The 12,858-nt window shown below is 44.3% G+C and overlaps 1 long non-coding RNA gene across 8 annotated transcripts; it reads left to right on the forward strand.

Annotated features, from left to right (window-relative positions):
* The first annotated feature begins 298 nt into the window (after nucleotides 1–298).
* LOC106096591 (uncharacterized) lies at nucleotides 299–12,586 on the forward strand. 8 transcript variants are annotated; one of them, XR_003218071.1, is made up of 7 exons: nucleotides 5,220–5,583; nucleotides 5,672–5,778; nucleotides 5,931–6,120; nucleotides 7,108–9,486; nucleotides 11,723–11,867; nucleotides 11,978–12,202; nucleotides 12,299–12,573. It is a non-coding gene; the product is annotated as an uncharacterized LOC106096591 (long non-coding RNA). The 8 variants fall into 8 exon arrangements; XR_003218072.1 differs by having other exon boundaries at nucleotides 5,220–5,571; XR_002061065.2 differs by lacking the exon at nucleotides 5,220–5,583 and having other exon boundaries at nucleotides 5,590–5,778; nucleotides 12,299–12,427; nucleotides 12,528–12,586.
* The last annotated feature ends 272 nt before the right edge of the window (nucleotides 12,587–12,858 follow it).

A 12,858-nucleotide genomic window follows, 5' to 3' on the forward strand; every position in this document is an offset into this window, starting at 1 on the left:
TTCGTAGACCCCGAAAATGGTGCCGCGCTCCCACAATGCATGGCGGCGTGACGTCAACTCAAAGCCCTATAAATAGAGTGTACCCCTTTGGCCTCTCCCCTTTTCTACATTTCCCCTGTGGGAGAGGTGGGTGTCATTTCTTTCCAACACGTTAAAACACACATATAATTCATATTTAGCCACCCTGATGTTTCTGATTGTGATTTTAGTTCAATTATTGTTATTATTAAGCCTGTTTTTTGTTAGATGTTATAAGTGTGTAGTATGTGTGTATCATGAATGTGTTTTAGGCGCCATAAATGCTAGCATGAATATATACTCCTTGCTAGCTTGGAAGTTGTGGTGGGTTGAGCTAACCCTCTTCCCCACTGTTTGTATTTGGTCGTAGGAGCTGGAGCGGGCAAATTATTTACTTGGAGGCCTTTCTTTCTTTTACCTTTCTTATCAGACAGAACGCATAGTCATGCCGCTTGGGAGAACCGTCGGGCTGGCTGTCGGGGCCACGGCCGGCTTGTGCTTGGTTGCCTTCTTCGTTTACAGGCAGATCAGCAGGAGGAGGTCCCAGAGCCTTGTGCTGGAGACACGGCCAGCGGCCCGGGCGGATGGAGGAGTGCTGCTGCGTGGCATCTCTACGTTTAGAGGTAGCTGAGCTCAAGGAAGGCCTACAGGTCATTGAACATATCATTCAGGATGTCAAGTGAGTTGAACTATGGTGAGCTACATAGAATCTGTCCTGCAGTACTGTGCAGAGGTTTTGTGTCACCCCTCAGTTCTTTACTGGATCATAGTCAGTATTTGGTGTGAGCACCTTTATTCTTCAGCCGAGGCAGCTTTCTGTCATCTCTTTAAGTAGTCTTCAGGAACAGCTCTCCTAGCTTCTTGAAGGACAAAGCTCTTCTTTGTGTGGACGACTCCACACTGCTTCAATAATACTGAGGTAGGGCTCTGGGGAGGCCCATCCATGACTGATAGTTCTCCACTGCATGTTTTTGTATCCAAGTATGCTTTTACTGCATTGTCAGTGTGTTTCCAAGCAGACACTTTCAGATGACACTGGATCAAGAATCCAAATCCTCCATCTACTAACTGTTTAGTGTCTTTCACGCTGTGTTATCTTTGATATTTTTCATAGATTTGAGTAAAGTAATGGAACAAATAATGTGTTCCATTACATCCATGACAGAACGCAAGTCATGCCGCTTGGGAGAACCGTCGGGCTGGCTGTCGGGGCCACGGCCGGCTTGTGCTTGGTTGCCTTTACAGTTTACAGGCTCTGGGACAGCAGGAGGAAGTCCCAGAGCGTTGTGCTGGAGACACGGCCAGTGGCCCAGGCGAATGGAGGAGCGCTGCTAGGGGACACGCTGGATGCCCAGGGTAGGCTGGCACTGACCTCAGCTGCCCAGGAGAACCATGAGCTACATGGTTGCCCAGGATTCAATTTAACATGAACGTCACTGAATGTTTAGTATCACGTCTTTCTTATAGCGGTGATGGCCAGGCTAGTGTTGTTCCAGAAAGGGACGTCTCCATTTTTCAGGATGCTCTATGTGTAGGACCTTTGCTTAGATTGTAAGGAGACTGCAGTCAACAGGTTTTCTCAAGGGGCTATAATATATAATTTATATTTTTTATATGAAATTATATATTATAGCCCCTGGCCATATATATATATATAAAAAAAAACACCCAGCACGCCCCTACGGGCGGTTTTATCCTTCAAGCTCGGGTCCTCTACCAGAGGCCTGGGAGCTTGAGGGTCCTGCGCAGTATCTTAGCTGTTCCCAGGACTGCGCTCTTCTGGACAGAGATCTCCGATGTTGTTCCCGGGATCTGCTGGAGCCACTCGCCTAGCTTGGGAGTCACCGCACCTAGTGCTCCGATTACGACGGGGACCACCGTTACCTTCACCCTCCACATCCTCTCGAGCTCTTCTCTGAGCCCTTGGTATTTCTCCAGCTTCTCGTGTTCCTTCTTCCTGATATTGCTGTCATTCGGAACTGCTACATCGATCACTACGGCCGTCTTCTTCTGTTTGTCTACCACCACTATGTCCGGTTGGTTAGCCACCACCATTTTGTCCGTCTGCATCTGGAAGTCCCACAGGATCTTAGCTCGGTCATTCTCCATCACCCTTGGGGGCATCTCCCATTTTGACCTTGGGACTTCCAGGTTATACTCGGCACAGATGTTCCTGTACACTATGCCGGCCACTTGGTTATGGCGCTCCATGTATGCCTTGCCTGCTAGCATCTTGCACCCTGCTGTTATGTGCTGGATTGTCTCTGGGGCATCTTTACACAGCCTGCACCTGGGGTCTTGCCTGGTGTGATAGACCCCAGCCTCTATGGATCTTGTACTCAGAGCTTGTTCTTGTGCTGCCATGATTAGTGCCTCTGTGCTGTCTTTCAGTCCAGCTTTGTCCAGCCACTGGTAGGATTTCTGGATATCAGCCACCTCCTCTATCTGCCGGTGGTACATACCGTGCAGGGGCCTGTCCTTCCATGATGGTTCCTCGCCTTCCTCCGCTTTCTTGGGTTTCTGCTGCCTGAGATATTCACTGAGCACGCTGTCAGTTGGGGCCATCTTCGTGATGTATTCGTGGATGTTTCTTGTCTCATCCTGGACTGTGGTGCTGACACTCACCAGTCCCCGGCCCCCTTCCTTCCGCTTAGTGTACATCCTCAGGGTGCTGGACTTGGGGTGAAACCCTCCATGCATGGTAAGGAGCTTTCTTGTCTTTATGTCAGTGGCTTCTATCTCCTCCTTTGGCCAGCCTATTACCCCAGCAGGGTACCTGATCACGGGCAGGGCGTAGGTGTTGATGGCCCGGATCTTGTTCTTACCGTTCAGCTGACTCCTCAGGACTTGCCTGACCCTCTGCAGGTACTTGGTGGTTGCAGCTTTCCTAGCGGCCTCTTCATGGTTCCCATTCGCTTGCGGGATCCCCAGGTACTTGTAACTGTCCTCTATGTCTGCAATGTTGCCTTCTGGTAGTTCAATTCCCTCAGTTCTGACTACCTTCCCTCTCTTTGTTACCATCCGACTACACTTCTCCAGTCCGAATGACATTCCAATGTCATTGCTGTATAGCCTGGTAGTGTGGATCAGTGAATCGATGTCTCGTTCACTCTTGGCATACAGCTTGATGTCATCCATGTACAGGAGGTGGCTGACAACCGCTCCGTTTCGTAGTCGGTATCCGTAGCCAGTCTTGTTAATGATCTCACTGAGGGGGTTAAGGCCTATGCAGAACAGCAGTGGGGACAGAGCATCTCCTTGGTAGATCCCGCACTTGATGGTGACTTGTGCTATGGGCTTGGAGTTGGCCTCTAGTGTTGTACGCCACATCCCCACTGAGTTCCTGATGAAGGCTCTTAGGGTTCTGTTGATCTTATATAGTTCTAGGCATGCAGTATCCAGCTGTGGGGCATTGAGTCATAGGCCTTCTTGTAATCAATCCAGGCTGTGCACAGGTTGGTCAGTCTGGTCTTGCAGTCTCAGCTGACTGTTCTGTCTACCAGTAGCTGGTGTTTTGCGCCTCTGGTATTCTTGCCAATCCGTTTCTGTGCCCCACTCATGTATTGACCCATGTGCCTGTTCATCTTAGCCGATATGATGCCTGACAGGAGCTTCCATGTAGTACTGAGGCAGTACTATATATATATATATATATATATATATATATATATATATAATATATATATATATATATATATATATATATATATATGTTGATATGTTGGATAGATTGTAAGAACTCATTTACAATAGTTTTTGGGCAAACACTGTTGGATATACTGACCAGAGTCTGACTTGAGACTGGCTTTTTTTTCCATTTATTCAAGTGTAAAACAAAGCATAGCACGTTTCCTTTTCATACTGGCATTTTAAAAATAAGATTTACATCATTGTTATAAACTGATTAATAAGTTAACTGTTCCTGTATATTAAGTTGTAATGCCTTTTGTGCTGACTAAAATCTCCCAGTGGAGGTATTCCAGATAGACCAGGCCACAAGTATCATTGTCACTGCAACCTGGAGGCAGGTTGGAGACATGGGTACAGTACTTATTAAATTGAAACAAGTAACTTGTCCCCGGTTCCGGGGACTCGGGGTCCGTGAACAGTGTGGACCTTTATTATTATTATTATTAGTATTAGTATTGTATTGTATCCCAGGTCCTCCAAGGTATGGAGGCCTGTCTCCCCACCACTTCCCCTACCAGTGGCAGACGCCCTCAGACATCGGTGCGTTGGTGGTTCTTTGTGTCCGGGGATGGGCGTCCAGGTACACACTGGCTCACTCCTTGGTGGCTGCTTATGGGGGCCTGGAGCCTGGGGCTCGCTCGGGCCACTTCGGGGGTGGGGTGCCCTCGGCCTCTCGGCCTGGGGCTCGGTCACTCTGGCACAGCTGGCTGCCGGCGGAGCTCACGGGCACGTCACTGCAACCCCCCTGGCTTCTGCTCCGCGGCTGCTGAGTGACCCCTCATCTGGGACTCTCCTCAGCTCTTTCTGGGATAGTGGCGCCTCTGTTGGTCTTCCTTGGTCTCTTGTGTTCTGGGGGCCTCTGGATGTCTGGAGTCTTGATCTCCTCCATACCTGCTTCATGCCCTGGAGGACGGGGCAGTGGCCCCCCACACCCTCTAGCAGATCATTACATGAAGGAACCTTTTAAAAACAAGCGCGTTCATGCTCACAGGTGTACACACGGGTGCTCACACACACAAACAACACCCTTTTTGGCTCCTACCTCAAAGCACACTGTGCGCTGTCGATCTTACGTGCTGCACAATGTTTAATATTTAGTATTTACTGTTATATTCCCATATATCATGGTGATGTTGTTTATTCTATTGCTCTCGTTTTCTTCTGCTTGTTTTCTTTTTTCATTCTCAACAGGTGAAATTAAAAAAGTATCTACTGTTATCTACTGTTAGCTAGCTTATTGTGATGGTGTTGTCTTTATTATGTTGCTCTTTGTTGTTTATTTTCTCTTCTGGTCTTTTATCTCCATACAGGTGATCCAGGTGTTTTGTTTGTTTTTCTTTTTTTTTTATTCCCCCCTTTCTCACCATCTCTTCTCCCCTCTATTTTTCTTTCTCTCCCTCTCTTTCTTTCATTCTTTCTCCCTATCCTATCCCCCAGTCATGTCTGTCCCGTCTTTAAAAAACAAAAATAAAATAAATACATAATTATAATAAAGGTCAATCAAATGGACCAATATGGCAAGGCCATGATGATCCACTTGGTAAAGTAAATCCGCTTGGCATCTTTCTTGGCCTTCAGACAACAATTCTGATGGCTAAAGATCCAAACGGGACAGGAAAAAAAAAAAAAAAGTATTGTATTGGATGTATGTTTGCTGCACTGCGCTCTTGTGTTCCATGCTGGTGTGTGTACATGTGGGTGTGTCTGCGGGTGAGGATGGAGGACAGCTACCTGCAGGCCTGATGGGTGTGGCCCTGTCAGCTGCTGGTCACGCCTAAGTTCCCACACACCTGCTTCTGATCAGGCTCGTCGGGGGAGCTATTTAACAGAGCGATGGAGCTTCCTCTGGTGCAGGATCGTTGGGTTAGACTCCACGTTAGTGTTATTAGTACCAAGTCCAGTGAGTGCATGCCCGCGGTAGTCGAGTGTCCTGACAAGTTGCTCCTTTGTTATTTTTCTCCAGGAAGGAGCAGGGAAGACAAGAGCAGCGAGCACGGGGTGCGGGGACACACAGGAGCGGAAGAGCACGGAGCACAAACTTGTGGGTGAAGACACGACACGGAAGTCAAGGTGAAAACACGGGGTTTATTCTGTGAACTATTTACACCACTGTAAATAAACGCATTGCCTTCTTCACAAAGTCCTGCATCTTGGGTCCTCATTCCCCTCATCCCCACGGTCTGCCACACAGACCGTGACATAACTCCTGTTTCTGTCTTCAGAGATGGAGGCCCAGCAGCAGGCTCTGGCAGCAGTGGAGGCTGTGGTTCAGGGACTTTCCCCAGAGCAGCAACTGGAGCTCAGAAACCAGCTGCACCAAGTGCTATGCTGCGTGGCATCTTTACGTTCAGAGGTAGCTGAGCTCAAGGAAGGCCTACAGGTCATTGCCCGGCAGATCATTCAGGATGTCAAGTGAGTTGAACTATGGTGAGCTACATAGAATCTGTCCTGCAGTACTGTGCAGAGGTTTTGTGTCACCCCTCAGTTCTTTACTGGGTCATAGTCAGTATTTGGTGTGAGCACCTTTATTCTTCAGCCGAGGCAGCTTTCTGTCATCTCTTTAAGTAGTCTTCAGGAACAGCTCTCCTAGCTTCTTGAAGGACAAAGCTCTTGTTTGTGTGGACGACTCCACACTGCTTCAATAATACTGAGGTAGGGCTCTGGGGAGGCCCATCCATGACTGATAGTTCTCCACTGCATGTTTTTGTATCCAAGTATGCTTTTACTGCATTGTCAGTGTGTTTCCAAGCAGACACTTTCAGATGACACTGGATCAAGAATCCAAATCCTCCATCTACTAACTGTTTAGTGTCTTTCACGCTGTGTTATCTTTGATATTTTTCATAGATTTGAGTAAAGTAATGGAACAAATAATGTGTTTTTGTTTTTTGCATCAAACTTGGTTCTTTGCTAAGTCATCTGTACATGTGAGACAACACTGGTTCAACCCTCAAGTTAGGTTTTTTTATGCTTTAATGATTCATATTTCAGAGTACAGAAGCTTAACAAATAAACAGGATCTGGAAAGCTGGAGAACAAGACGTCTTTAAAAAAGACAAAGTCTGGAAGTCAAATGTATTGAAATGAGGACCGGCTCAAAACCTTTGCACAGTAATGTATCAGTTTGGAATAAAAAATCCTCAAAACAAAGATTAATAATTTGGAATGTAGTTGAGATCATGTGGTAGTAATGAGTATTAAGGTAAAGGCTCATTATTTTTATTTATGCGCGTGTTAATGGATTTTCACCAGGGAGCCATAGCCTGGTTACAGACATGCCTGTAGACATCTGAAGGTGTAAGAAGGATCTTAAAGGGGAAAAGAAATTAAGCCTTTGACCACAATTGTTAGGTAACTGTTTTTCTTATTTGCTTTTTCTCTTTTCCTCGTGATTTTTAGGCCTTTGACTGTGGATAATGTACCCGTGGATCCACAACCTCGCTCCTCAGACCCAAGGGAATAGCTGTCTTATAGCGGGATTAACAGCGCAGTTGGAATCCTTTCACTTTAATAAATGTGTCTGTGACTCAAATACTGGTGATATTTTATGACTTCATAACAGTGACAGAGTGGAACATCTGAACAAGTACAGATAAACAGGACTGGGCCATAAAATTCATATTTGATCACTGGTTATATACTTTATCAGCCATGTAATTAAGGAAAGTCACTGATAACAGTAATTTGGAATAAACGCATGGGATGATCCATGATTTGGAGCACATTATAGCAATAGTAGTGGGTTGAATGACTTGAAAAAACAAGGAAAAAAAAAACTGCATATGACACTTGTCTTTGTAGTGCTGAGTACTTTATTACTCTTATGATCTACAGTTGTTTGCAATTGTGAAGTTTGATTTAGCTTACAGATTTGTCTTCTAGGATACAGGCTCCAAGCGGAGCTGGAAGTTGAACAACTTTAACGTTAAAATCACTGGCTAATGTTTTTCTTATGACGGGTTACAGGCTTGGAGTACAGCTGCTCCGAGGGACAAGCCCTGGGAATCTTCAAGAGAGACACTGCAACTTTCTTCTGTATGTCTAATTGTGTGAAGCTGACACATGGCAAGGACCATGTGGCAATACAGGGTTTTCTGGGGAGGTGTCATTGTTTAAATTACAGGTGGAATGAGGTGAAGCGATGGAAGGAACAAGAGTACTGGTGGACTGTCCTGTTTGGACACAAAGCATACCTGTCACTCCCAGAAGGTTGGGGAGGATTGTGTGCCTTGGTAAAACTGAGTGATCACATGGAAATCAACAGATATGCACTCCTGAGGCATACAAGTCTTACCAAGGTCCTCGGAACGGCCTTGGCAGAGGAATAGAAGACGATATGTACGATGGTGTTGCAAAACAGACTGACGCTGGACCTGATAACAGCATCCCAAGGTGGGGTGTATAAGCTAATTGGTGAGACGTGTTGCACATTTATCCCCGATGGATATTCCACAGGCCGCGACATCTATAAGGCCCTGCAGAATCTAACAGCACTCCAGAAGTATGTGACCAATCACACGCCAGGAGCCTCAACACAGGATTGGCTCACATGGCTGACTTCTGGACCCTGGTGGCATATGCTACTGAAGATCTTGACCCCAGTATTTGTTGTTTTACTCTCTATGTTTGTTGCGGTGACCTGTATTCTCCCTTGCATTAAGAGCATGATACAAAGGATGGTGACTAATACCTTTATCTACTACGCATTAGCCCAGGAAGACCCAGAGAAGGGCATGAAAGATTGTGTTCAAATGAAGTAAGTTGATAGTTGATAACACAAGCTTTTAAAATGTCAAACAGGAGGAAATAATGTTAGGTTTAATGTATGTGTTGTAGGTTGCCATTTAAGAAGCTAGAATGCTTCTGTTTGCGCTCTATGTAACCTACGCATATGAGTACGTGCACGACCCCAATAAGGGGAACAAACAGCCTTGAGAAGAACAGATTCTACCGACAATATCCAGGGAGAGCTGCACTCCCATCATATAACCACACACATTGTATAACCATGCTTGCACAGCACAATCACACTTTGTAACCAGTTATAGTAATTTCTCATAGGTAATACAACAACAAGCTTTGTGAATATTCATGTGTGTAACCAATAAAAACAACCTGCAGGGGGAAAGGAAGTTGAAGTGGGTTGGAGACAACTGCTTCCCTCTCGCAAGTGAAAACTTGAGCTCTGCTGACCTCGTTCCTGAGTGAGTTTCTGTTTATCCAGCAGTATCAGGGGTAAAACTCTGACAAGTAGTGTGTCACACAAACAGCAAATATTGTCAAAAAAAGTAAGAAAACATGGGGGTGCTTTGAAAAGTCCACAATACCTGAAATTTTTAATAGTCTGCAGCTGAAAGTAGCCGTTTAAACAGTTTAAATCTTAATGTTAGTGTTGGAGCTATTTGTTCTTTATTTTTATTATTTTGAAATTTGTTAAAGTTTGTTGTTGGTTTCCCAAACTGGATAAATAAACGCGACTTTCAAGTTTGGACAGTCGACTTCTTTTGCCTGCGTACAAGATCTTATCTCAGTGCAGCAGTGGCTTGTGGATTTTTAATTGTTGGACGTTTGGTTGGTCAAACTAACGGAATCACCACTACATAAAGTAAAAACTCTTGCCCGTGGACCAGAAGGAATAATCCTTCATTAATGGATATGTTGGATATATAGATTTCATGGATCACCATCGAACAAAAGTTATTAGATCGTCTTTGGAGTAATCCAGACGGACTTGCTGCTTGAGGCTTGGATCAACACGTCACTCATTCATCAACACTGGTGAGTGATAATATTGTTTAGGCCGTAAAGGAAAACGGTGAAGCTATTGGAGTTTAAAGGCATTATTTCAGTACAAGGACTGATGAACTGAGTTTTGATGTGCTAAACTGGTGCGTAATTGGATCGCTAATTGAAACATGCCCACGCCTGTCGTGGAAATGTTTGTTCACTGGAATCAGCAGGTAAATAGATGACATGTTTGTGCTTTATGCTGTGGATTGGCAGTGTGCTGTGCATCTTTGGAATGTTTGAAATAATTCAAAAGAGCGATAAAAAATGTCGAATAAGCGTAAACAAAAGGATGACACTCCGATGCAATCGGAGAAAAGAAGCATCAAGTTCACACCAAAAGGTTTAGATAAGTATATAAAACATGTCCAGAAAAGCGGAGTTCAAAATGTAAGCAAGCCTCTAAGTCAGTGGGGAAAAAAATCTCCTCCTTGGATGAAATAAATCCTGAAGACATCTCTAATATCTCAGGCGTAAAGCTGCGTTCAAAAACATTTTCAAAGCCAAAAGCCAAAGCCATCTTCTTTGCGTATTAAAGCTGCGGCTGACAAGGCAGCGCTCATGGAGCGACTCGCTGCATTAAAGAAAAAAACATTTTATTGAAGCGCAAGAGGAAAAACTGAAAAAAGGAGAAATTATCCTTGGAAACGGAGTTGGCAGCAACAAATGCAAAGCTTTGTGTCTTAAAGAAAAAAACTCGGTTCGGCCCCCGGTGAACGTTCTGATGGAATGAACTCTTATTTTGAAAGAGGGCACGTACAAGAAGGGTCTAGGTTAAACCCTTGTGCTGATACATTTGTTCCAATAGAGAGAGATTACTCTGGTATAAATGCTGCATCTGAATCACAGGTCCGTATACCTAAACAAAGTCAAAAACAACATCAGGTGGATGAGATGATGGTAAAAGTTGATGCTTCAGCTCAAGTGACGCAGCAAACACAGCCTCAATCTACTGAGAACCATACTAATGAGATTGTTATTATTATGTAAAAACACAATGACATCACTACTTTACTTGTAAAACAAAACTTATCTTCTGTCCTCCCAGCCAGAAACATCCCTGTGTTTGATGGAGACCCTTTACAGTATAGATCATTTATAAATGCCTTTGAAAATGGAGTGGAAGCTAAAAGTTATAACTGGAGCGACTGCATTTTTTTTAGAGCAGTTCACTGGGGGGCAGCCTAAAGACTTGGTGCATAGTTGTCAGCATTTACCTCCTGAGGAGGGCTATTCCAGGGCCAAACATCTTCTTGAAGAACATTTTGGGAATTAAAATTAAATTGCCTCTGCAGATATGGAGAAGATTATGAGTCGGGCACCTATTAAAAGCGAAGATGTGAAAGGTCTTCAGTCATTCTCTCGTTTTCGTCAAGGATTTTGAAATCTAACACAGCAAATTGTTTATATGAAGGAGTTGGATTTGCCCTCAAACATGAGAATGATTGTTATGAAACTTCCATACAAATTGAGGGAAAAATGGAGACGAGCTAAAATGCATTGGGATAAGTTGACTTTTATCAAGGAACGGTTGTTTCCTTGTGTTTGGTTGTTTTAAAGTTGGTCACACAAGCAAAGACTGTAGGAGTCGTTTGGATTGTGACGTGTGTCACCAAAAGCACCCAGGGTCCTTCATATAGAGCAAAAAGATCCAGGTGCATCCTTAGAACAAAATCAACAGATGAGAAACTCTGATGTCAACTTCTCAACTGCAACCACTCAGACATGTGGGTATATTTGGCCCGGTCAAGAGGTTGATGCAGTTTTTCTATTGTTGCAGTTCAAGTTAAGAGCCAAAAGAGCAGTAGAATTGTGCCAACCAATGCATTTCTGGATCCTGGAAGTTCAGGTACATTCTGTACAGAAACCCTCGCAAAAAGACTGAATCTAAATGGTAAAAAGACCAATATCCTTCTGAGAACAATGAGTCTAAGTAGGATTGTTAGTGCACTGTCTGTCTGGTTTGGAAGCAAAGGATTTCATGGCGTTGCCAGATGTTTTGACTCAAAAACCATGCCAGTTTCTGCGGTGAATATTCCCACGCAAGGGGATATTGATCAGTGGCCTCACCTCTTAAACTTCACAACATTGATGCAGATGCGGAGCTACTGATAGGCACTGATGCTTCCAACGCTTTAGAGTCATGGAAGGTGATACAGTGTGGAAGGTGGACCTTATGCTGTAAAAACCAAAGTTGGCAAAGTTGTTGTGGATCTGTTACCCTCAGAGCTGCCCAAGCATATGCTGCTCCTAGATGTAAAGACCATATGGAACTCTCTGTATTTGATGAAGGAGAGATTCTGCGAGCAGTTTCCTGCCATCCAGGCTGCAGCCATCGATCCACGGATAAGAAAGTCCATGAAAAAGGAAAGGTGAGTAGTATTGAAACATAATGATAATATGGTTGAAAATGGACTCAGGTTTTAATTTTGTTTGTTTTATGCAACAAATCTGTTGTATTTTTATTTTGTTGATGTTGCAGACTGGCTAAAATGGGCAATGATGACTTAAGAAAAGCAGAGGAGTTTGTGGTGCTCATGCGGAAGCACTACACCTCCACACCAGCAGCGACAAAAGTCCGACCTGTGGTGAGATTCTGCTCATCCTGCAAAAGCTACTGCAACACTACACCGTGCAAGAAGATGACTCTGTCTTCACAAGGAGCATAAAGGAGAACATTTGGAAAGATCTTTCCAAATGATACCAGGTACAATTGATGACTTATTTATCATAAATAAAATGACAGTTATAAATACTTAAGGATAGTCATGATGTCACATTTTCCTCCCTTTTAAATTTTAAGGATGCTGATATCCAGAGATTCCTGGAGGAGGCCACCATCTTGGACCCCCGATTTAAATCCAAAGTGAATAAGGATGAAGTCTGGGACAGGATCAGGGAAGCAGCAAAGACAGAGGCAGGACCAGATGAGGTATTTCAATATGACAGTGTCTTACTTTGTAGCCTATTTCCATTGTGAGAGTGAGACCTTTAGTTTGATTCGTTTGTGTATTTGTCACTTTCTACTCAAGCACCAGGAGCAAGGAGACACACAGGGAAAGTTGTTCAAAGATGAAGATGAGGATGAAAAGACTATGCAAGTTTAGTTCATCGTGAAGATAATTTAGATGTCATGGATTGTTCATTTTCTGCTTAACATTTTTATTATGTCCATTTAATTTCAGTAAAGCAGAAAAAACAACTGCCTTGGAGGAACTCTTTGAAGAGGAGGACAACGGGCTGCAGTCATTCCATCAACGGCAGCCCGTTCTTTCCCTGGCCCAGAGAGTGGATCAGGAGATCCAGCTGTATAGAAGCCTAACCCCCATCCCCTGCAAGGATAACGCCACCCTATGGTGGTGG

This window comes from Oreochromis niloticus, unplaced genomic scaffold, assembly GCF_001858045.2.
Source record: "Oreochromis niloticus isolate F11D_XX unplaced genomic scaffold, O_niloticus_UMD_NMBU tig00006527_pilon, whole genome shotgun sequence".
Taxonomy (NCBI): domain Eukaryota; kingdom Metazoa; phylum Chordata; class Actinopteri; order Cichliformes; family Cichlidae; genus Oreochromis; species Oreochromis niloticus.